This window comes from Balaenoptera borealis (genome assembly GCF_965194805.1).
Source record: "Balaenoptera borealis genome assembly, contig: HAP1_SCAFFOLD_375, whole genome shotgun sequence".
Classification (NCBI taxonomy): domain Eukaryota; kingdom Metazoa; phylum Chordata; class Mammalia; order Artiodactyla; family Balaenopteridae; genus Balaenoptera; species Balaenoptera borealis.
Window position 1 is genome coordinate 616,827 of NW_028123818.1, and position 25,984 is coordinate 642,810.

The 25,984-nt window shown below is 37.1% G+C and overlaps 1 protein-coding gene across 3 annotated transcripts in view; it reads right to left on the reverse strand.

The window, feature by feature from the left end:
• The window catches only part of LOC309621385 (uncharacterized protein), a 255,120-nt gene that overhangs the window by 182,063 nt on the left and 47,073 nt on the right, over window positions 1–25,984 (reverse strand). Inside the window, exon 2 of one of the 3 annotated variants that reach the window (XM_082408896.1) lies at window positions 1–25,984. This exon is cut by the window's right edge and continues 6,418 nt beyond it. The exons of the other annotated variants lie outside the window; for them this stretch is intronic. The gene's annotated coding sequence lies outside the window, so the exon portion shown is untranslated. 3 annotated transcript variants of the gene reach the window in all.

The following is a 25,984-nucleotide window of genomic DNA, read 5'->3' on the forward strand; positions in this document are numbered from 1 at the left end:
AAGAATTGAAATCATATGAAGTATGTTATTTGACTATAACTGAATTTTAATAAACTCAATAACAGAAAGATATCTGGAAAAATTCAAACATTTGGAAATTAAACAATACAGTTCTAAATAAACAATGGATCAATAAAAATATCTCAAGGAAAAATAGAAAATGTTTTTAGCTGAATAAACAAGAAAATCTGGGTATCAAGATATGTGGAATTCACCTGAAGCTGTGATTAGATTGAAATGTATAGCATTAAAAGCTTATATTAGCTCATATTAGAAAAGAGAAAATGTCTCAAATCAATTATCTAGAAAAAGAAAACCAAATTCAACCCAAAGTAAGTAGATGTCAGGAAATTGTAAATATAAGAGCAGAAATCGATGAAGTTAAAAAAGGAAAAAACAAGATAGAAAGTCAATGAAACCGAAAGCTGGCTCTTTCAAAAGATCAATAAAATTGATAAATGTCTAGCGTGACTGACCAAGACAAAAAGAGACAAGATACAAATTGATAGCAGGAATGATAGAGGAGCTATCACTCCAGGTCTGACAAACATTAAAAGGATAATAAGTGAATATTATCAGCATAAGTTGAACACATAGGTGAAATTGACAAATTCTGTGAAAGAGACATACTACCAAAACTCCTTCAGAAATAAATACACTGAATATTCCTACATCTATTAAGAAAATTGAATTCATATTTTAAAACATTCCAACAAACAAAACTTCAAGCCAGGATGCTTTAGCATGTGACTTCCAGTAAATCTTTAAATCAAATCACAATAAGACACCACTCCACATCCACTAGAATAGTTATAATTAAAAGGAAAAAAACACAGTAACAAGTAAGTGCTGGTGAGGATACAGATCAAAGGAAACTCTCATACATTGCTGGTGGGAATGTAAAATAGTATACAGTCAGCCCTCCATATTCCCGATGCAAAACCCACTGATTCAAAGGGCCAACTGTACTACATCATTTTATACAAGGGACTAGAGTATATCTGGATTTTGGTGTCCACATGGGTCCTGGAACCAGTCCCCCATGAATACCAGATGGATGAATGTAATCACTCTACCAGATAGTTTGGTAGCTTCATATGATCCAGCTATTACACTCCTAGATATTTACCCAAGAGACATGAAAACTTATGTTCACAAAAACCTTTACATGAATATTTATAACAGCCTTATTCATAGTCACCAAAACTGAAAAAAATCCAAATGTCCTTCAAGTGGTGAATGGACTACCAGGCTGTGGTATATCCATACAATGGAATACCACTCAGTAGTAAATAGGAGCAAAATACTGATACATTCAACAACAGGAATGAAAGCTAAATTCACTGTGCTAAGTGAAAGAAACTGGACTCATAAGGCTATATATTGTATGCCTTCATTTATATGACATCCTGGAAAAGGAAATACTATAAGGACAGAACAGTCAGTGTTAGGGAAAAGATCTATGAATGAGCTCCACAAGGAAATTTGGTGGGTGGGTTATAGAACTGTTCTGCAGCTTGGTTGTGGTGGTAGTGACATAATTCTATTTTTCAATACTCACAGAACTTTATACAAAATGGAGCAAACTTTACTGTACATGATTTTTAAAATAAATTTTTAAGAAGGGATAGGGAACATAACCAACTGCAAAAAATCAACCTATTTTTGTACCCTGATTTAAAAAAATTATACAAAAACTATGAGCAATCAGGGAAATTTGAATACTCACTAGATATTGCATGATATTAAGGAATTAGTGCTATTTTTAAAGTGTGATTATGGTATTGTAGTTATGTTTTATTGTAGCTCTTTTCTTTTAGAAATATTGAAAGTTACACAGATTAAATATGATATTGGAGATCTGTTTCAAAATAATGGAGGTGTGCTGAGTAGGTGAGGTTCAAATGAAACAAGACTGATTATAAGTTGATAGTTATTGAAGCTGGGGATGAATACATGGGTATTTATAATAATAGCCCCTCTACTTTTGTATCTGTTTGAATTGTTCCAAACTGTTCTAAATCTTTTAGAAAAAGATTTTCTAAAATTATGTTCAGCTTTTTAAGTATATGTTAATGTGTTGAAAACGTGGATAGGGATAGAAATTGTTCTTGATAAAAAGATGAGCAGACTGAGCAAGTTTTAAAAATAAGAAGAGAATCAGCAACTATATCCACATTTTGCTTGAGCTGATGGGTAATATGTAAATAACCAACATAAGGCTTTTTGCTCTGAAAGGAAGAGAGAAAATCCTCCAGCCAAAAAGGCAAAAAGGTAAATTATTATTGTGTAATAACAGCTTGGCAAACTGATAACTTTGATTGCTTGCCTGCAAGAAGGGGAACTAGGTAGCTGGTTGGGGCACAGAGGTAATAGAGAATTTTTCACTATATAGTCTTTTGTGACTTTTGAACTTTCAACTATAAGAATGTATTACTTATTTAAAATTAAGTAAAATGTCAAAAATAAAGAGCAAAAGAAAAGTGGTAGACAGGAGACACTGTGGTGGAGTAAATTAAAATATGCTAATATTCTCATCTTATATAGAAGAATGTAATAGAAAATGTTTTATTCTTAATATTGACATTTAAGAATTATAGATACAAATATGGTGTTACTGTTTTAAATAGCAATAAGCACTATTATACATAATAATATACAGGAAACAAAGAAACAAAAAGATTAAGCACATAATAGAAAACTAAGATTTTTAAAAAGAGGAAAAAGAAACATCAAACAAAGCAAAATTTAAGAAACAAGACTAAATAAAATAATTATTAAAATAGAAGGAATTATTTAACTTCTTTATTGAAGTTGAAGAAACTCCGATTGGAACAAAACCATAAACCCAATGGAAAGATTTGTAAAAGAGATATACATAAAATAAAGTGAATTAGGATAAAACTGTATCTACATCTCCATCTTTATCTACATCTCCATCTATATATCTATCAACAACCATACATACATAAAGATAAACCAGGAATATACAAATAAGCCAAATGAAACCTTTATCATATACTAAATATTAAATGTGTTTGGGGTATGTGGAAGGTTTTCTCTTTGGAAATCCTAATTGGAATTGTATTAAATATATACATCTGTATCTTTGGGGAGATAGGCATCAGTGCAATATTGTCTTCCCATCCAGAAACATAGAATCTCTGCTTACTCACGTTTCTTTTAATGTACATCCATGGGAGGTCTAATACCTTTCCTCATAAAGGCCCCTGCACATTTCTTGCTATATTTTTTGCACTTGTGATTAGGATTTTTTTCCCATTATATGTGCTAACTTATTATTGTAGGTATATAATCAAACTTAAATTTTGCCCTATATCTTGCAACTGGAAACTTTACTGAATTCTTTTTTTCCATTGATTTTTTAGATGATTCTTTTTGTTTTACTAGGGAGCAATTTTACAATTGTAAATAGTGATAATTTTGTGTTCTTCTTCGTAATATGTATGTTTTCTTCTTCTTTTGTCACATTAGGTAGAATTTCCAGAATAATGAGAAAAAATAAAATGATGGTAGTGATAGATTTTAATGGAAATGTGTTTAATTTTCACCATCAGATAAAAAGTTAGGTATTGACTACAGAAAATTTTATCTTATTATGTAAGTATACTTGTATTCCTAGCTGAGAATTTAGTTATTTGCTTGTTTAAATTCAGGAACAGATGGAATATTTTAATTGACTATCTTTTTAATATATTTTATAAAATTATGATGGATTTTATTAATAGATTTCCAAACTCTGAAACACCAATGCCCTTCATAAATATAATCTTCTCAGTCATAGTGTGTTACATTCTTACAATAACCCTGGAAACCATTAGATAAATCATTTGGGATTTTTCCATATATATATATTCATAAAAAAGATTGGTATTTTTTTTGTTCTGCTATCTTTCTCAGACTTCACTAACAGGGTTATGCTAACGTTGTAAGCATAAATTAAGAAGCTTTCAATTTCGTACTTAACCCTGAAATCGCTTATTTAGGACAAGAATTATTTGTTCCATGGAAGTTTGGGAGGGGTGCAGGAAAGACAAACCTCAGTCTTTTACGTACATCATAACTTGACGGCTTTTCAGTACCTTCAGTGTATTGTTCTTCTGTTCATGTTTTCCAGTGTTGTTGAGCAAGCATTGATCATTTCTATTTTCTTGCAAAATTTTCAATTTCATCAAGGTTTTCAAATTTTAAAATCTTATATCCCAATAATAATTCCTAATCTTAGTAGTCTGTTTATTTCTTGACTTAATCTGCTTAAACTTTGTATGAGTATGTGTGTGTTTCCATGAAAATGGTTTCAGATTTTTTAAATTAATCCTACAACACTTCTGTTTTCTAATTTTAACATCCTTTCTCCTACATTCCATATATTTGTTTTGTTGTTCTTCTAACATCATGAGTTGAGTGCTATATTCATTTATTTTCTTTCTTATGCTGCTTGAATCATTTATAATTATGAATTTATGAGTTTGAATATATATATAACATATGGGGCTTAAGAAGAATAAGGATATCTAACATAGAAATATATAGACATAATTGAGAGAAAAAAGGTAATTTGTCTAAATATAGAGATATAGATATAGAACCATTCATGTGTACCCATATTAACATATAATACTACAGATTTTCTATGGCAGGATCTATAAATATTTGGAAGGATAATCACCAAATTTGTAAATGTGGTCACCTCTAGGGAGGGAGAATGGTCTCAGATTTTAGGATGATGCCAAAGGGACTTTAAGCTTACCTTTAACTTTTGAATTTTCATTACATGTATGATTAAAAATTAATTTTAATGTTAAAAAGTTATACATTGATCAATAATTTTTTTTTAATTTTAACAAAAATCCAACACCTTTCATGATAAAAAACACCCACAACATTAGAAATAGAAGGGACCTTCCTAAACCTTATAAAGGGCTTGTGTCATACTCAAAGGTAAAAAACTGAAGTCAAATAAATTCAAATTAATACCAGCATTTTTGCTTACAAAATTAACATGATTTTAAAGTGTAATATCTAAACTTGCAAGGGTGAGGGATGTACAGACACTTCAATACCTTGCTGGGGAAGTGGAAATTAATACAATCTTTCTCTTCTAATTATATCAGTTAAAATAATCAAACAATTTGGCCCATCAATTCCATTTCTGGAATTACCCTAAGGATAGAATTATAAACTTGTACAAAGATTTATGTACCTAGATATTTATTGCAGTATTATTTGTAATCATAAAATTTAGGAACCACCAAATATCTAAAATTGTAGATAGTTAAATATAGTACGCTCATATGATGCAGCCATATATAGCCACTAGAAAATAATGTTTCTGGAGACTTTTTAATGACATGTTAAAATATTTATGATGTATTCAGTGAAAAATTAGGTTTCTAAATAGTATGTATATTATCCCAATTTTATTTATTTATTTTTTTTACATAAACATTTAAGTACCCCCATTTTATTTTTATTTATTTATTTTTTTAAATTTATTTTTGGCTGTGTTGGGTCTTCATTGAAGCACACAGGCTTTCTCTAGTTGCGGCAAGTGAGGGCTCCTCTTCGTTGCAATGCATGGGCTTCCTGTTGCGGTGGCTTCTCTTGTTGCGGAGCATGGGCTCTGGGTGTGTGGGCTCAGTAGTTGTGGAGCATGAGCTCAGTAGTTGCAGCTCACAGGCCCTAGAGCCCAGGCTCAGTAGTTGTGGTGCACGGGCTTAGCTGCTCCGCAGCATGTGGGATCTTCCCAGACCAGGGATCGAACCCATGTCCCCTACATTGGCAGGTAGATTCTTAACTACTGTGCCACAAGGGAAGTCCCATATCCCAATTTTATTTAAGAGAGAGAGGAAGAGAAAGAGCACATACTTGTTAATACTTATTATCTTTAGAATTATATATTAATTTTTCTATTCTGCTTACTCTTCTATGTTTTTTAAATTGTACACAATGAACATGTATTAACGTTCCAATGAAAACAAATATGTTAGTTCTAAAAATCAAGTTCACCTAGAAGAACAAAAACAAAAAGTCTTGAAAATGTCCACACTCTTTGACACAACTGATCCAACAATAAAACATCTAAGAATGTGTTCCAATCAGAATTTACGGGGCTTCCCTGGTGGTGCAGCGGTTGAGAATCTGCCTGCCAATGCAGGGGACACGGGTTCGAGCCCTGGTCTGGGAAGATCCCACATGCCACGGAGCAACTAGGCCCGTGAGCCAATTACTGAGCCTGCACGTCTGGAGCCTGTGCTCCGCAACAAGAGAGGCCGTGATAGTGAGAGGCCCGCGCACCGCGATGAAGAGTGGCCCCCGCTTGCCGCAACTAGAGAAAGCCCTCGCACAGAAACGAAGACCCAACACAGCCATAAATTAATTAATTAATTAAAAAAAAAAAAAAGAATTTAGGACCTGTTTATCTAATCAGAGAAGACCACAATGATTTAGGTACAAAGTTGATTGTTACAGTATATTTTATAACAGGGAAATTTAGGAAATTAAGTTCTAACAACACAATATCAATTAAATTAATTATGGTCATCTTCTTGATAAATATCAAGGAATCTTTAAAAGTCATGTTGTAGAAAATATCTAATGCCATTGAAAAATATTCCTCTCATATAATTAAGTGAAAAATTAGGTTATGAACAATATGTAGAGAACAAAACCATTATTTTTTTTAAAAAAAAGTTCACATTCAATAAAGTTAGGTACCTAAATATGTATAAATGTGGAATGTTTTCAAGCTGAAACCACATTGGATTGGGAATGTAGGAAAAAATCAGTTTTATTTCCAGACCTGGCTGGCACATAGTAAGTACTCTAGATTTGTCAAATTACATTCTCTTCCCCCCATTCCCATGTGCTATTACTTACAGACAACGATTGTTGGAAGTTTCTTATCTATTTTTTCAGAGGATTTAAGAGCAAGTGTTGGGGGTAGCATTCCCTGAAGAGGTTTACCATATAAGAGATTCATTTATCATGGAATAAGGATTTCAGAGGGCAAATTAGAAAATATTGAAATGAGGTCAGCAATGGAAAATACACTGTAGGGTAAAAGGCACAGCATAGTGAAAAAGAGCTAGATATTTGCACTTGGAACAATGCTGACTAATAAGGATGAAACTTATGTGGGACTGACTCATTCAAGTTGTAAGTTTCAATAGGATGAAGGCTGTCAAAGACCTGATGAGGCTGGTATATTGTCAACTTTGAATAGCATTCAAATAGAATGTAGCAAAGTTCTGGATTTTCCTCACTGTTAAGTGGCAGGTAGGATCAGACTGACTTTAAAGGCAACCTTAGTATGTAAGAGGCCTCAGTTAAAACCTAGTGGAACTGTAGAATCTTGGAACATTTGAAAAAGAGACTGAGGATGAGATCCTGAAACAGGAAGATAAATAAGAGAAAATAGTGTCACAAAGGACAAGGAAGAAGAATTTCAAGGAAAGAATGGTCAAATCTGTCAAAAACTACAGAAGTTAAGTAGGATTTAGGTTAAAATTAGGCCACTGAAATAAGGACAGCAAAACAATTTAGTAATATAGAATAAAAATTCAGAACTCCATAAATCTACTAAAATGGTGAATTCACAAGATATTAAAGTCAGAAAGATGTGTTTTGTGCTGTTTTTATGGTTTTCCTATCTTTTGAACCAAAGGCTTATCCAAAAGAGTAAATGCAATTGTCAAACTTTTATAGAGGTTTGAAATTATTTGTATTTTTAAGTGTGCTTAGTCTCATTTTTTCACTGAAGGTCAAACAAATAAAAGTCAGCCACTGACAAGGTTGAATTGTCCCATCTTGTAAGCAAACCTTTGCCTGGAATTTTACTTTGGCAAGCCAAAAGGTCTTCCTTTGCAGAGTCCTAGGTCCCCTTTGTAAAGAAAAGAGGGTCATCCTGAGTATATTCCTCCCACGGTCATTTATTTTCTCTCAAGCCAACTGGATGCTTCTCTGTCAGAGGGCTCCATATTTCCATCCAAAGGAATTATAAACACATTTTAGGGGTAAAGTAGATGTTGCTTTGTATAAATGCAGATGTTACTTTAAATCGATGTGCTTGTAACAATTATAACTTTCATCTGCATTCTTAAATTCTGGATTACAATTATTGAAAGTCCTATCAGAGATTACTTTATTCCTTTTATCATGCCCTTTCTACTTCTGCTGTTAATTTTACCATATCTCATCAAATGCTAAGATTTGGACTGATAGAGTTTTTTATATGAAAAAAAGGATGACTCTTTAATCTTTAGCTAACAACGTTTATTGTCAACCCTGCAAAGATATTATATGCAGTGTTATATTATTAAGGATACAAATTATCCCTTGGTCCTCACACTTATTATATCTATCCTTTCTGAAGAGTTCAATCTCCAATCCTGCAATGACTTCAATTTTTTTTGCATGACATAAATTGTCCATCTTCATATTGTCATCCAGTCCTTATCTTCCTCTTTAGTCTCATCCTGGCCTCCAGAAGATGCACTGGCATCTTCTATCTCTACCAAATCAGGCTATTTAAAACTCCACAAATGTGATATTGTAAGCAGCTCTTTTGCCTCTTTCCTGTCTGCCTATTTCTGTTCCCCTTAAACCTTAATTTAAAAAATGAGATCATTAGGTAACATTTAACTCCTGACTTATGCTCTACTAAATGTACACAATACCTTGCCTAACTTGTTGATTCTTTCCCTAGATTAAAAGAAGTAGGAATGAAGAATTAAGTAGTTAAAAATGACTAGCTCTCTACCCCCAGTAGCTCCCTTAGCAATCCTGCAGGCAGACCATGCAGATGAGATAACATCTGAAGAAAGATCATGAGAAGTCAGCCAGCCTGCATGCAATAGAAAATGACACAGAACCTAACCTTCTGCCTCAATGATTAACTGAGATTACTTCCCCTTTTTTTACCTTTAAAAACTAAACAGAATCTTCAGAGTTGGTTTTGGGACATGAGTCCACCTTCTCCTCAGATTGCTGGCTTTCTGATTAAAGCAACTTTCCTTTCTACCAACACTTGCCTCTCGACTATTGGCTTTTGAGCAGCAAGCAGCTGAACCTGAGTTCAGTAACAATATTATCTCTCATGCCTTGAACTCTGAACAAACTATTTTCTCAACCACAAATGCCCTTTCCTCAGATCTTCAACTAACTAATCCATACTATTTTATTATAAGTCAGTCTGGGAATCATTTTTCCTTTAAACACTCTGTCTCTCTCTCTCTTTGTCTCTGTCACTGTCTGTCTGTCTGTCTGTCTGTCTCTCTCTCTCCCCCCACCCTTTCCTCCAACCTTGAGTTAGGTAGCTCTACATTGTATCCCCATGTGCTCCTATTGCATGTATCATTCTGCATTAGAATTTTTTAACCAACCCTGTTGAGGTATTATTTACAGAAAATAAAATAAACATTTTAAATATACAGTTTAATGAGTTTTGACAAGTGTATATGTCTGCGTAATCACCACCTCAATTAGGATATAAAAGCATTTCCATCACCCAAAAAAATTCTTTCATGCTCATGTCTCTTTTGCAGTCAATCCCACCCACATAGGCAGACACTAATTTTATTTCTATGAACATAATTAGTTTTTCTAATTCTAGACCTTTGTGTAAATGAAATCACACAGTATGTGCTTTTTTTGAGGTTGACTTCTTTTGCTTGTCATGATGTTTTTAAGACATCCATATTGTTGCATGATTTGGAGGGTATTCCATTTACAGCTATGCCATGTTTTGTTTATCTATTTACCTGTTGATGGAAATTTGGGTTGTTTCCAGTTTGAGGCTATTATGAAAAAAACTGCTATCAACATTTGCACATAAATCTTTGTGTGGATATATGTTTTCACTTCTCTTGGGTAAATAATTAGGAACTGAATTGCTGGGTCACATGGTACCTATATGTTTAATTTTATAAGAAACTGTCAAACTATTTATAGTGTTTGCTTCATTGTACATTTCCACCAGCAGAGTAGGAGTGCCCCAATTGCTCTATATCCCAGACAACACTTGGTATGGTCAGATTTTTAACTTTTGCCATTCCAATGAGTGCAAAGTATTATCTCATTATAGTTTTAATTTTCATTTCCTTGATGACTAACAATGTTCAACATCTTTTCATTTGCATTGGAATTTCTTTCTTTACATGTTTGGAAAGTCAGCACCTCATCTCTGAAAGAATCTGAGTTTTGAATCAAAAATTCTTGTGTGAATCCCAAGCCTGCCATTTGAAGTAATTTGATCTCGGGCCACTATTCAACCTGTCTAAGCTATGGTCAATTTATCTGTAAAATGGGGATAACACCATCTCACAGGTAGATCTCACAGGTAGATAATATATATGAGGTGCCTAGAACAATGCCTGTTACATAGTAGACCTCAATAAATGTTAACTATGATTATTATTGCTAAAACCATTTAGAACCCTTACCAGTTTTCCTTCCCAGGCAATAGTCAAAGCTGCAGAAAGCTATAAGCCTTACCTGTAATCATGTTGTTGTAGCTCAGGGATTTGCTCTACACTCCCTTATTCCCTGATTTCCTCTACAGTTTTCAAACTTCAAATTTTTAATGATTTCCTCAGTTTCTGTCCCACTGCCTCACTAAAATGTATGTTCCATAAGGGAAGCAGTACATCTGTATCATATACCTCTGTATCCTCAACAATTAGAACAATACAATAAATACTTGCTGAAAGAAGAAAAGAATGAACATCTGCATCCACCCTCTCTGTCTCACTTCTATACATTGACACACAAATGGTTGATCTGTCTGGTTTTCAATTTTAATTTCTCCAGGAGGCAAGAGATGCTTTCTTTTGTAATTGCCCGTGGGTAAGTCATTCCTCACTGCCACCCAGCTTAGAAACTCTAAAAACACTGCACCCTAGCCTAAATCAACATTGTAGGCTCATGCTTATCTGGAAGAAGGCAAGAGTTGTAGCCACAATTCTCTGATCACTCATTTCACAATGGCTTTTGTGCCTTCCTATCACTGAGCTCCTGACCTAAAGAATTCCATCCACAAGCTGTAGTAAACTCATGAGCATAATTGGCTTCTGTACAATATGGAATTGTGGTTAAAAAAAAAAGAAGAAGAAAAAAGAAGAAGAAAAAATGTGGGCTGTGGCATGGGATGAAACTATGATAGAGACCAAACACTACCACTTATTTGCTATGTGACTTTTGGCAAGTTACTTAATTCCTCTCAGCAAATCTCTCCTCTTAATGTAGGTAAAATAATCAGATAATACATATCTGATTAGCATACTTCCCAGCTCATAAGTAAGCTTTCAGTAAATGTCAGGGGTGACTTCTTTGAGGAAGAACTGTTTGAGCTGAGTTTGAAAGATGAGTAGGAGGTGACTAAGAAAAGAGTGGAGGAAGTGCGCTATAGGCAGAGGGAACAGTAGGTGCAACAATAAGTATGGGGTGACTCTTCTCCAGTGTACTCTTCTACAAGTGAAAAATAATGTTTGGCAACAAGTAATTGTGTTATATATCCTAATTGAGTTTATTCAGATTGAGATGATAATAGCCATAGGGGTATCTGGCAACTCTGTGAAAGAAGCCCTAATCCAGCACATCCAATTAGGAGTATTAGACACTTACTAAGAACGTCAGCAAAACCATGAGACTACCTTAATAGAGCTGGACTTGGTGGTACTTTAAAGAAGCTGAAGCTATCCATTGCAAATGGCCTCTATTTCTTCTTAGTTCTCAGCCTCTTCAGCCAGAGACTCACAATTATTGATATTTCCTGAAAAACCCACACTCTCCATTCATATCAGAAATCTGTAACCAGTACAAACAATATCTCCCAGCAGACACCAACATTTTTGCCATCTTAGGCCAGGGCTCCTGGGATCTTGGTGATATATTCTCATACATGAAGGTTAAAGAATTTCTCTAAATTGCGTGTATGACCACAAAACCCGTCTGGTGCCAGAACCAACATATTTGCCAAATAGGCCTATTCCATAGGCCTGATTTCATGGCCAGGGCCCTTCACTAGTATATAGATATCAACTGTTCATAAGAACGATTACCATGCCATGGTAAGATCATCTTCTTTCAATTTTATCTACATTATAATGAAGCTACTATTTGAGAATGATAGCATTTCAAGTGATTTCTTATCTCCTGTACAGCATTTTTAGTTGTCTTCATAAAATTAGATCTCTGAAGTGTCTGCAACTTTGCCAGTATCTAGAATGGTGGCAAGTGGAAAATGGCCTTCCATGTACTCTTTGATAATCTGAATGTCCTACATTGCCATTTGGTCTGTGCAAAGCCCCAATCTTCTTCCAGAAATTAATATGAGTTCTCGTACAACAAGGAGTTCCACCAAAAGAGGTGAACTCCTGAAGATTTTATAGAGTTTGACTCTCTGAAGATGGGAAAACCTTGTTCAGAGTACCCAACATGGGTTTGTAAAATGAATCAGTGATAAAAGGATGGATGAATACATGGATGGATGGATGGATGAATACATGGATGGATGGATGGATAAATGAATGGAAACAAAGGAAAAATAATTAGGCTATAACTATAACATGAAATTTTTAAGTTATCTATAAATTATATATCAAGTTATTTTTGAGCACTTACTATATGCAGGCACTATTGTAAATCCTTTATATGTATTATCTCATTTAATCTTCACAACCACCAAATGTACTAAATGCTAGTAGTAGTTATATAGCTAAAGAAACTGAGACTCAAAGAGACCAGTAATTTTCTCAAAGTCACTCGGATTATTAAGTGGCAGAACTGGCATATGATCCCAGGCATTTTGGCTCCAGATCTTAATTTCTTAACCTCTAGTACAACCTCCTTTAGTTCATAATACACTTGCAAGAATGTATTATTTTAGTAAGAAGAGATAGTATATCGAAATATGACCACATGATGAGGAGAAAGAGGTAGAGTCCCAAATTTGGGGGAAAATGTAGAAGCAAAGAAAACATTTAAAACATAAAATTATCCCTATGAGAGAAATGGTACTTGATGTTCAGGGGCTCAGACTTTGGGCTCCCTACAAACCTGATACTAATTCAAATTCCAGATCTGGTACTAATTTAGCTTTGCAACCTTGAGCAAACTAGCAAACCTCTCTGTGTTTCAGTTTCCTCAACTGTAAAATGTAGGTAACATTATAACTCACATTAAATGGCAGTTGAGAAGATTAGATAATGCAAATAAAGCCTATAATGCAGTGTCTAGGGCATAGCAAGAACTCAATCATGTTAGCTATATTATATTATTATAGTCATTATTATTACTATTCTATTTTCTCAATTGTACAATAAGAATGGAAACGGCAAACTACTTTGACATTTCACGATATCTATAATATTTGGCATGGTGTTGACATATCTTAAAATTCAGGACAAATGAAAATTAATTCAACCTCAAGGAAGACAAAGAGCAAACTAATCAAGATGATCTAATGAGGATGGGACTATTTTAATTCTTAAGTAAACAGAAAATAACAATATGTGCTATTTCTGAAAACAAAACAGCGGCAGATTAAAATTAAGCATATTTATCAGAAGCCTATAGATTTGTTAAGGAGTCATCATTCCTTAAAGGTCTACCTTCTCATCAACAGGGACTTTAAAGGCCTCATTAATATCCTAATGCAAGATATCATCTACAACAACACACAGGCATACATATATCCCACTCAAACTTAGAAGATGGCTACTTACCTAGGAATCAACATAAACAAGAATGCCCACTATGTCCAGGCAAAGTTGCTGTATTCTAACTTTCACCAATCATAACCCGGACTCTGGCATTTAATTAATGTACAGGTTGCTGGTTACATGGCAAGTTTAATTTGAGATTTTTGATCATGTAATATCTAACAAGGAACACTTTAGAGAAGCACAGTTAAACAGAGGAGTCATGGATTTTTCTGCTTGTATTGTTTCAGGTGCCACAGAAAATCAGCAAATCCATGACACACCAGGCAGTAAGGCAGTATGTGTCAGGCAGGCAGCCAGAGACCAGAGCCAGAGACGGGGATGGGTGGAGGGCAGGTCACGAGCAGATCAAGCAGCCTCTTAGGAACAAGTGTGAGCATGATCTGGACAAGCAGTGAGTCATGGCAAAACAGGCAAAGTAATCTACTCTGCAAGTAATCTACCTCAGGATCCTAAGGAAAGGGGAGGAGGCCAGGGGGGAGGTGGTGGGATAGGGGGACCCTGGAGGGTGAGAGGATCGGCGTAGATGCTGAAAACCAAAAGCAGAACGGGAACAAATTACAAATGGAGAATGCAGCCGCATTGCGTCAGAATCAAGTGGACTTTGGCAGCTAAGGCAGCTCGCTGTTCCAGCTTCAGCTGTTCTCCTTCCTCTCCTGCCACGGGAATCTGGCCTGAGGGCTTGCAGCGGAGGCAATGGAAACAGCTGGCTAAGTGAAGAGCGTGGGGGTGAAGAGCTGAAAACAGTTTCTGCAAAGAAAGAGTATGTTTTGCTTATAAAGGAAATTAGAAATGTGCTAAACGAGGTATTTGAATATGAATGAGGTATTTGGGTATTTAAATACCCTAAAGAAAATCATTCCATAGCAAGAATGCCTAAACTTAAAAAGATTTAACAGAACACAAGCACACACTTCAGTAAATGAGTTAATAAACCATATAGCTAAACATGCATTTCGATTCATGCCTCTGTCTAGAAGCCTCCCAGTCATCTCTCACTCTTTCTAAAGGGCAGAGAGCTGTTTAACAACCCTTCAGTGTTCCAGGCAGCAAACAGGCTCTCAACTATTAATGGAAAAGCTGCCAGAAGCCAGACATACCTGGGAACAGATGAAAGGTTTCGTTTGTTCACCTTCAATGTTACACTAGTTCCCACTCAGGACCTTTGAGCACATTACTGGAAATTTTTAAAACACACAGTTACTGGTGTGAAGAAGTTTCTGAAAACATACAAAGCACACATTCAACAAGAAAGTCCACCTGAAAATCCTGTGAGGGCAAAACTGGATTGGAACATTACATACAGAATGCCTGTTCTTTCTACAAAGACCAAAGCAAGTTCAAAGACTCAGAAACTTTCTTGAAAATGATAGAAACGTTATGGCAAATTAGGTTTCATCTTGCATGGCAAATCCAACTGATTGGTAGTTGCTTCCTGAAGCCCTGTATACCTGATCAAATTAGTGATGTCTGCCATAGCCCAGGGAGGAAGGAGGAGATATTCACCATTGTTTACAAGTCTGTCTTGCTTTGAGTCTCAGGCCATCTGGGCATACTGCTTTCTATCCTAGAGGTGCACACTGGCAGTTTGTGGGCTGGGTTCACACTGAAGATGTGCTTTGGCCCTCACAATATTTTTTAAATTATTTGCTGATATTTAAAAATGGGAGATTTCATATTTTTTAAAGGATTTGAATTTTCTTTTAAAAATGGAAATTTCTAGCAATTTTAGACCTATCTTCCCAAATGGCAACTGTTACCTGGAGTTGAGTAGCAGCTGCCTCCTTTAGATGGGATGTCCTCTCTTAAATTTGCCTTCTTTAATTCGTTTACATTGCCCGTCTGGCTTCTGAAGGATGTGCGTTTGTGACTCCCTGCTCTATCCCTCTGTGTTACTGTTACTTAATCAAGCTCCTCCAAGTTAATGGAGAACTTTGAGTTTCACTGTGTCCTTTTCCACTTCAATTCTGTCGTTAACCAGGGTGACTTTAACTCCTTGGTCTCACAGTTGCTGGACTTGCTCAGCTTCAATAAGTCCCACCTCCACTTTGGCAACCCACCCTTCAGCAACAGAAATGTCCTACCAAAACCGAGCAGGGCCCTGTGGGGCTCCTGGGCACGAAAGTCTTTCTGTGTCCCCCGTTTCTTGATTACAGGAAACAGGCTTCATCCAGCCTCCATGACCCTCTCTGAGTTCCAAAGGGTAGGTTCAAACAGTTGCTAATCAGGGAAGGAAGGGGGATGCAGAAACAAAGGAGGAGAAATCAAGAAACAATAGTGCAGCCTTAGGGACAGGATCCCGGTTCCACCTCAAGGGATACACACAACAATAACTTTGAGCTGTTTTGCAGATACTGAAACCCCCACCAGATGAAAGAAGTTAACTCTATGCTTCCCATATGCACGGAGACCCCAGACCGGTTGGAACCAGAAGGTTGATGGTGTTGACTCCTGATGACCTCACCACCAACCAATCAGAAGAATGTCCACAAGCTGATCACGCCCTCTTTGAACTATTATTATAAAACCCCTCACTACCCCCTCCAGGTTGGGACACATAGTTTTGAGGGCATTATCCTGCTGTGGCCCCCTTTGCCTGGCAAAGCAATAAAGCTTTTCTTTTCTACTTCACCCAAAACTCTGCCTCTAAGATTCAATTCAGTACTGGAGTACAGAGGCCGAATTTTGGCTACACTACCTTCAAAAATGCTCAATTCCAATACTCAAGTTTTTTGTTTTTGTGTTTCCTTTTGTTTTACCATAACTTCATATTAGTACCGATATTTCTGTCTTTATTTCCAAGAAATCTACTATTACTTCTCAACCAGATGGATTTGGAAAATATGAAACAGGTAACTTTTCATATTCTCCACATCTATCAGCCCCTTTCTGGGTCTACTTTGTTCCCATGGCCCATCATGTCACTGCTTCTCCTAAAAATATCTTCACTTCTTTTGTTGCTTTGTTCTTCTCTCACACCTGCTCACCAAACCTCATCCCTGGATCAATCCAACCACTCAGCTTCTCTAGGGTGATGAACACTGCTGGATAAAATCACCCTACAAATTCCTGATCTCCAGTCTCAATGAGGCTTAAGTCCCTAAATATCACCCCATCTATGGCTACTTCAAAGAGTTACCACTTTCCTCAAACTATACAGTCTACTTTCTCTTGCCTTGCTTTGAGAGGCAACTCTTCCTTTCTACTTGCTGAGAAAATCAAGGCCATCAGATGAGAGGGGTTCCACGGCTTGCTTCTCCACCACCTACAAACGTACTAGATGGTTGTGTCCTTTAACACTTTTGAAAGCACTGCTTTTGCTCATCAACTAAATGTTGTCATTACCCAGGACTCCAATGTCAGCTCCATGCTCTTCTCATATTATACACTCTCCCTTGTGATCCCGTGCACTTACATAAAACTTACCTGTAAGGTGCGGCATCCAACCCACGCCTCTCTCTCAAGCTCAAAACCCACATATCCAAGTGTGTCCTAGATATCTTTATTTGGATAATCTAAAGACACTGCAAATTCCACATGTCTCGAACTGAATTCCTCTCTCTCCAGTTCTGACTTCCCTCTCCATTAATGACATCAATATCTACCCACTCTCTCAAGCCAGAGATGTATCAGTCATTCTGAAGGTCCATCCTTCTCTTCCTCACCCAAGTCCTAAAATTCCAGATCTTAAATGTAAGCAGTACAAGGGAGAAACAGTGAAGATACCATCTTGCCAATAAGAGAAACAAGACCACCTTGTGAAACCTGACTGTAATTTGGCCCTGGGGAATCTGTTCTCCCATAAAGTTCCTACTTGAAATTTCTGAAATATAAATCTGATCATATCACTTCCCTTCAATGAGTACCCTGTAAATTTCAGAATAAAGGTAAAGCAGTAATTTAGAGTGCAGGCCCTTCCTGAACCGGTCCTTACCACCACTGCTAGCTCCACTTCCTGCCTCTTCTCCACGTGCCCTCTATGCATTAGCCATACGGAACTGCTTGCACTTTCCTGAATGTATTGCACTGTTTCATATCTGTACTTTCACTCATGCTGTTCCCTCTGCTTAGAGTTAGTCCACATTCCTAATCTTTTTTTTTCCCCCGTTGTCTGCTGGCTAACTCTAAACCTTTCCTTTAGAGTTAAGTTTGGTAGAACTAAGTTTATCAGTTCTACCAAACTTAACTCGAACATGAGCTCCTCCAAGAAGATTTCCCTGACTCTTGAAGGGGAGCAGAAATTGCCACCCCAAAATACATCTCTTTATCCTAAGGATTGTTTTAAGCTGATTATTTTTAAGAAACAGGAGACACCGGGAAAGCTCTGAAAACTGAGTAGAAGTTATCCATTTGTAAGAGACATTTACATTTATAAGGGAAATTTCCATTTGTAAGGGTGTCTCCTCCTCTGTCCCAGGAAAAGGAGGATGACTAAGTCTCTGGATCTTATCAATGGAGAAGGCAATGACCTAAATCTGCATAACAACATTACTCTTGTTTACTGTGTTTTTCCCAATAGCCTGCTGTAACTGGCTCCCCCATCCCCCAACATCTTCTTCTGTCTTTAGCCGGAGATGGTATTTAATGTAATGGCTTGGGCCATTTCAGGGAGTTAATTTCCCTGGGTACTTCCCATGCATAAAAGAGGTACATATGTTGTTAAACTTAGGCCTGTTTTTCTCCTGATAATCTGTCTTTTTATTTCAGGGGGGGTCTCAGTCAAGAATCTAGAAGGGTAAAGGGAAAATTATTTTTTCTCCTGCTTTTCTGCACCCTCAGTTCTCTGTGTATCTTTATTATAGCACCTTATCACACTGATTTAAGAATATTGATTTACTTATATGATTCTTCTATCAGACTGTGAAGTCCCAAAGGCAGGGATTGATTGATTGATATTTATTTCTGCATCTCTAGTGCCTAGTACATTATTTACTATATAGTAGATGCTTAATTAATATTAGATAAATAAAAAATGAAGGAACAAATGAATGGAAAGTTAATTAGGGAATAGAAGAGACGAAAAATTGATGATGCTATGATTTCTTTTTTACACTAATGTCAAGTTTATATCTTAATTAGGAGCTTTTGTTTCAGTTATGTACATGTGGGAGGTAATTGAGGATTTATAAGAATTTATACCTCCGGTCACCTTTGTGTTACTTTATCATGAGTTAAGTTAGACTGTACTTTGCATAACTGAAGTGCTGCCTGACTAGATGCTGATGGGTCCTTTTAGGGTGAGTAGGCTACATTATGTCACCAAGAATTTCTCTTTCATTTGCCAATCCTCTACCATCTTACAAAGAAAGTCACTGCAAACTGTGCCCCAGCCACCATGCCTCGGGACTCTTCTGCCACCGCTCTGCCTGCGTTGCCTCATCTTGTTCATTCTTGCTGCTGTTTACAGCTGCTACTTTAATAGAATGAGCCAATCAGGCTCCCCAAGCAAGGTGAGAAAAGTTTCCCAGAGGAGCAAAATAATTGTTAAATCACAGGCTCTGCTGATCAAAATCACTTCTAACCTCACTCAAAAGCCTCCTTTTGTGCCTGGAACAAATTTAAATAGTTGTGCTTCTTCTCCCTTTACTACACATTCCCCCCCATACCCTACCTCCAAAATCAACACCTTCTTGCCAATGAATAGCCTAATTCAGACCTCTCCTTTCCTTTTCAGTGAATGGGTCAAGAAGTACACTCTGCTCCCTTCCTGCCTGTTCTTAGGCTATTGTGCACTGTCCAAATATGCTATAAGCCCTGCCCAGAATGAGAATGTGGTATATGTCTAGGGAGGGAAGTTTATCATTGTTATGCAGCCATTTATTATCTATATATATTATCTATAATTGTCTCTAATAAAGAGGCCCTGGACTATTCCTCTTGCAACACAGGTGAGCCTCATCAGCCCACAGTAGGCACAAGCTACCTGTCACACACTGACAAAAATCCAGTCTAGTGACTCAGCCCTTCAGAATGTGCTAGCTTATCATTTCTGCATTACCTTGGGTGTGGCTTGCCTTCCTACACTTATTTATGTGCTCCTAACTGTAACATAAGTATTTTCAGAAGGTGTTTCTGTTAAAAAAAAAAAAAAATTAGGCATTCTACTGCCAAATAGTCATATCTACTATTTCCATAAATCACATGAATATTTTTGCCAGTACTTTTTAAAGCCAATACATTCATCCACCTGACTCCCCATTACAATATTTGATTAGATCACACTGTGATGTTCTTTTACTCTGAGTTATTTAATACCCTTAAGATTTCAAGAATTGCATCTGAGCAAAAATTCCCTGTTGACATATCTTCGTATTAATACCTTAAAATGCTCTTTTTAAACAAATCAAATTAATCACTCTAGTAACCATGAAATCTTTCTTTTTGCATTTTCAAATCTCTATTCCAAAATTTTTGATTTAATCTCTATTCAGATATTATAAATCCCCATGAGTCTTCAAAATTCTCAAATATCGCCAGTCTCTTTACAAAGCCAATCAATTACATTGAAGCCATAGGGAAACTTTTTTTTACAAGTATCTGTAAATATTCTCTCAAATGTTCCTGAATATATTTAGATCTAGATAGATAATTCAAGCTGAAATATGCAGCCTATTAAAGCTAAATGCTTTACATGTTAAATTTAGGCCACGACCAAATCACCAAGCTTGCTAATTAGATTTTCTGTAGTTTGATCAAACTAGAGAGTTCAAATCTTAATGCTAACTAAATTGTCAGAATTCGTTCCCTTTTTAGCAATTTGATTGATGTGAGAAATTTAAATCTGAACAGAAAAATGAGTTCTGAAAATCCCCCATTTTATGTTTTCCCATCTAATAAAAATCACATGTCTCTTCTTCAGGCAGAAGTAACTGAAGTGGCCTCCCAAGTCATCTGATCCTCAAGTTTACCTAAGCAGAGATATGTGCTTTTCAAAGCTCCAGTTCCTGGAACTATGTCTGTACATTGGCTGGGCTGTGTCAATGGAGGAAGGCATAGGAGAGGAACTGTCCTGAGCTGTTTCATGTCAACAACTGGGTCTGGCTCAGGACTTTATCAGCACCCTCCTGCCTTTCCAACTAGCAATTTAAGATGAATAGGAGGGGAATTTCCTGGTGGTCCACTGGTTAGGACTCCGTGTTCTAACTGCCAAGGGCCTGGGTTCGATCCCTGGTCAGGGAACTAAGATCCCACATGCTGCGCAGCACGGCCAAATAAATAAATAAATAAATAAAATAAATAAAATGAAATACATCTTTAAATATATATATATGAATAGGAGGATATCCATACAGCCATGGCTTCTATTCTACCTGCTGCTGCTGACAGGTTATTTACTATTGCCTTCTTCTGGCATGTTTGGCATTAGGGTTGGGACCTGACAAGCTATTTCCTGAGTGCGGATGACCAGCTTCATTGAGTGTGACAAATATTTTATAAATTCTATATTTCTTTCAAGAATCACTGTGAAAATAAACCACCCCTCACCCCTATCATTTTATTTTGACAATAAGATGCTTTGTTGAGTAAAGAAACTTAAACTATTTTAAAACTGTCAATGAGTAATTTAGTAACTCTTTATAAATATTGGTTCCCAAGACTCAGTTATAGCATACAGCATACACATCTGGAGCAGCATACATATAAATGGACCCAAAGCTAATGGTGTATAAATTAACCCTGGGTTCATTTTTGTGCTGCTAAACACTAGTGCTTGAATAATTGCATAAATCATGAGTCAAAAGAGGCATTTCTCTCTAGTCAATTATTAAAACAAAAACTTCCAGAGAGGCCTGAGAGCATATGCTGCCTTCATACTATCCCAGGAAGGAGGGCTAGAACCACTCTGAGAAGCGTACAGCCAGAGCAAAGAAAATTGGGGCCAGGCCCTGAACATAGTCACCAAACGTAGGGCAGGATATAATACTCCCAGAAAAACGAAAGGGCATGGTTGTCTTAGAGGCTCTGAGTTTGGAGCAAATCATAATCTGTCCCTTCCCGTACTCCCCCTTCTCAAGCACATCCAGATTAGATTGACCAGTTAAAACATCAAGGCCAATTCAAGGGAAAGGTGATATCAGCATCTGTACCCTATATAAATATGAAGAGGGGCACAAATGGCTAGTAGCCTCACAAACTTTGGGGGAGGCTTAAAAATCTGCATCTGTCACAAGCACTCCCAGATGATCCAGATGCAGGGGGTCCACAGGCCATGCTTTAAGAAGCACTGCCTCAGAGAATAATAAAACCATAATAATCATAGAATCCTAGAGGTAGAAGGTCCCCAGAGACTATCAAATCACTTCCAACAGTCAGAGCCCGATAAAGAAAATGATGTGGGCCACCTTTGGGAGGTAGTAAACAGCCTATCACTGAAGGTGTTCCAGCAGAAACTCAATAACTACTTAGCAGGAATATTGTAATGGGATTTCACATACCACATAGGGAAGTTAGGCTATGTGATCTTTAGGAAAATTTCAAGTCTGAGATTATATTATTTCTAGCTCTGGGAAAAGTCAGAAATCCCATTCCCAGAAGTAGAAATAATACTAAGATATGTCCCAACCTATCAGATCATGGGGGTGATGTTTAAAAAAAAAAAAAAAAAGTTTAAACTAAAATAATGTCAAACGTTCTGGAAAATATTCTGAAAAACTATGTGCTGAGAGTCCATGGAGAGAGAGTCTAGAGGAAAGAGGTTTCTTGGTCTAATTTGAAGGCGCAATAGAAGAAAAGTTACTATGGATGAGTACATCTGACCTATATCTGACAAGCTTAAGTGCTTGATACTAGTCCTCACCTGATTTCATCATGGGGCAAAGGTTAGAAAACAGAATGGCAAGAGACAGAGAATAAGTAGGAATGGCAGCGGGGAAAAATAACACTAGCCCACAAAGTAAATCACTAATGAAAATATTCTATATACGATATCTGTTTGGGAAGGGGCTGAAGGGGCTGCAGCACAACACCCACATTTAATAATTCAAGCAATTATGTGCATACATGAGCACTTCTAACTCGGGGCAAGATTCCTGGGGCCACGGTAGTTTCAATAGTTATTAAGCTCTTCCTAGTACTCAGAGTAGTGAAAAGGTATGAAGAGGTTGGAAACTAGCATTTATGAAGCACTTCCTGTATTCTGGGACTTCTACTTTGACATGCCATTTAATCCACACAACAGCCCTATGAGATAAATAGCATGCTCATGCCCTTTTTACACATGAGAGAACTGTCTCAGAGACACAACAATTAGTAAATGGCAGGAATTGAACCCATGATTCTCTGGTTCTAAAATCCATGCTTCTGCCACCACCTCAGTGTCTCTTACATTTAACGTGCACATTAAAGTTACCTGAGGAGCTTTTCAAAATTGGCACTGCCCAGACCCCACTCCCAGAGACTCGGATTCAATTGTCTATCTGAGAGGAGGGGGGAGATGGTCATCAATATATGTTTCATAACATACATAGAGAAAATGCATAAAACAAATGTACACTTGTGTGAATCAGTGGTCCGTTTCCTTTTTTTTTTTTTTTGCTGTGTAGTATGTGTAGTAGTTTAGCTGTATGGATGTACCACAATACTTTTTTTTTTTTTTGGCCATGCCGCAGCTTGCAGGGTCCTAGTTTCCCCGACCAGGGGTTGAACCCGGGCCCCTGGCAGTGAAAGCACGGAGTCCTAACCAGTGGGCCGCCAGGGAATTCCCTCACAATACTTTTAACCATTCACTGGTTGAGGCACAGTTTGGGGCAAATATGAATAAAGCTGCTAAGAACATTCTTATACATGCTTTTTGATGAACATAGGCCCTTATTTCTAGGCTTGAAACCATGCATTATCTAGCAAAGCAATAGCACCCTCAAGAGGATAAAGACTGGTTCCTAGGGAGGTGAAAAAAATCTTAGATATTATAGTGGTTTGTGGACCTCTAAAAGGCCCCAGTACATAATAAACCAATATACACTATATCTGGAGTATTAAAATTTCATGGTGGGGTGGGCATGATAAGGACAAAGTGTTTAAAAAGGCTCTTGGGGGATGATAATGAAAAAAAGGTTGGGAGACACTGCTTTATATCTAAAAGTGAAATTGCTTTGTATGTATATGTTCAACTTTAGATATACTACCAAGGAATTTTCCAAAACGGTTATATTTTTAAAGCACCAGAGGAGATTCTAATGTATATTCAGGCTTGGCCTTGACTACACCTATCTGTCACTGCCTGTTCTGAATAAGGAAAGAACAAGAGAAAAGCATTCTCCAAAAGTGATCGTTTTTCAACGATATTTTTAAGGTGCTATATTGACATGATTGTTTTTAAGTCTTGAGATACAGAGGAGGTAGTCAAGTATTGTCTAAAAAACTGCTTACTCCCCTACGAGCTAATACCACATGCACTCCCATACAAGCCAACCCTTCGGTACCCTCCCTCTGATGTTAGAAACAAGTCAGGCTTCTGAACCTCTGCCTTCCCAGCTGGGCTTATTTTTATCACCTGAAGCTGGGCCTTTCCTCCAGCATCTGCCCCATTCCATATTATCTCAGGTTCTAGCCTCACCTAAATGTAAATTTTCTGTGTCCCAAGGTGTATTACTGGTAAAGGGTCAAGGCTGCCTTGTACTTCCTGAGTCTCAGACCAGTTCTGCATGTGAAATTCTGTCCCCTTAACTGAATTCTAATTTATATTCTTAATTTGAAGGTCATGAATGTTTCTTTTGGACCGTCCTATGTTCTTTACTTTCTAGACATGGCTACATCTAGACAATCAAATAATACCCCCTAATAAAGAAAAAAATCATTTTACAATTACAAAATCTTTATTTAAAAAAGAATCAGTCTTTGCTTTCCCACTACATTTAGATGACTAAACTTCGACAGATACTGAACTGAAATATTTCGAACTGAAGCATTTTGGGGGCAGTAATTGGAAAAAAGCAACTTTCCTTCACCACTGGATGCCTCGCTAATTCCAAGCTCCTACAGCAATAACTCGTGTGTGTGTGTGTGTGTGTGTGTGTGTGTGTGTGTGTGTGTGTGTGTGTTGTGTGAGGAGAAAGGGGCCTCTGTAGCTCAGGTAGCCAGATAGCACTACCATTGCTACAAGTTTAGCAGGACTCTGTTACCGAGTCCAAGCTCACTCTGCTCACCGCATGACAGGCCAGTAAATAGCAGACGAGGTGCTGAGGCAAGGAATACGACTTTATTCGGAAAGCCAGCAGATCGAGAAGATGGTGGACTAGAGTCCCCAAAAAACATCTTATTGGGGTCTGGATGCCAGGTTTTTTTATAGAATCAGAGAGGGAGAGGCGGTGAGGAAGTAAAGTAAAAAGGGCCATCAGTCTTGCAAAATATCCCCTGGAATGGCCAGCCTCGGTGAGGGAATGTGTTAATTTCTTCTTTTCTGCAGCCATTCACAGGTGGGCAGGGTCAGATTGCCTCCCTGTGAGCTAAACAGAGGCACTTTAACATTCAGGCAGAGGGGCAGGGTTCCCCGAGGCAGGCCATTATATATGATTATAATAACAAAAGCAACAAAAAACAAAGTCAAAGGAATAGATCCAACATGGAGTCAAAATTGGCTCTTCCCTGTTACATAACTACAGCATAGTCATTAACTCTGGTGACTAATGAACAAATGAAGGAATGTAAACTTTGTTAGCTTTCATTATGTCCTCCAGCACAGATTAATCCTCTCAAGCATATCTAGACTTCCAGAGCCTCTGGACCAAGCAGAAGGACCGGGATTCCCTGGAAAGAAAATATTGGCTCAGAGTAGGAAGGATGGAAAAAACAGGTCCACTTTGAAAAAGTTGCAATTATTTTTCAATCGAGTAAAAGTGAATCATGATCTCCCTCTAGTGACCAAAAGGAGAGTAGCCACCAGACTATTTTTGAGTTTCTTTTTTTTCCTTTTCAACAAGCTAAGGGTAAAAATGTTCATACTTATCCTTAGCAACTAAACACACACACACACACACACACACACACACACACACACACACACACAGCATATGTATATGTCTCTCTTTGTTTCTTTATGACCAGACCACAAGACTGTTTGGAGCAAAATCAGAACACAGACAAATTATGGATGCCATAATTTGGATATCAGCTACATATGCACTAATTGCTTTATTGCTAAGCATAGCCAGCTTCATAAAATATTAAAACCTTGGGGACTGGACAACTCGGTGTTTGGTAAAATGGTGTCTGAAAGAAGAGGAAATATGATTTTCTTGCTGTTG